The sequence below is a fragment of the Halyomorpha halys genome, unplaced genomic scaffold, assembly GCF_000696795.3.
Source record: "Halyomorpha halys isolate HHAL.00 unplaced genomic scaffold, Hhal_1.1 Scaffold138.1, whole genome shotgun sequence".
Taxonomy (NCBI): Eukaryota; Metazoa; Arthropoda; class Insecta; order Hemiptera; family Pentatomidae; genus Halyomorpha; species Halyomorpha halys.
Window position 1 is genome coordinate 170,811 of NW_027115565.1, and position 919 is coordinate 171,729.

The following is a 919-nucleotide window of genomic DNA, read 5'->3' on the forward strand; positions in this document are numbered from 1 at the left end:
TCGAATCGGCATTGATCCCTTCGGTTCGGAGGTTCGTTAAGTCTTATTATATACATTAAATAAAACCTCTATATATTATTTAAAGCCTCTCTCAAGTTATTGTAAGCCATTATTTAAATTTTAAAAAAATGAATTAGTGAGTTTACATTTACTATGAAGCAAATGCAATTATTATCAAGACTATATAAATTAAATCAAAGGTACGGTAGAAAAAAAGCGGATAGATATACATGTGATAGTAAAAATCTCTATTTTTGATGAAATATGAATTGAAACCATGAGTTGGTTAAAACGTAATTATTGTTGAACTTTACAACTGTTGTCTTGCATTCATTGATTTTTTCTGGCAAAATATATGTAAATAAATACAAAAAAATAACTAATTTATTTTTTGTTCTGTTTTGTTATTATTTTTAAAATGCAACCTGCACTGGGCTTCCATTCGCAAAGTGGTATTTCGTGTTCAATAAGAAATGAAATAAGATAAAACTAATGAAATGAGATAACAAATTCTAATTTATTATTATTTATACAGATGGAGTTTCATCAAAATAAAGTAAAATCATATTTATTAAGGCGATCAATATATATTTTTATTTATCGTAATTACGCACAATAATATTAGGAATATTTTCTTGATTCCTTGCTTATAATTTCGAATTAAAAATATTCTATTCATGCAATAAATTTCATTGCTGCTATAAAAAAAAGAGCTATAATACACAATTTACTCTGATTATCACTTATTCTTTAGATAACTACAGTTATATTAGCTTGCAATAATTCTTATCATAGTTTTTCATATAAACTGGTTTTGTAGTTCTATATAGTGAAGTTACTCAGATGAACTGGATATACCTGTTATGACTTGTTTTTTTTTATGTATTTAAAACATTATAAAGAACGTTGTGATTTTTAT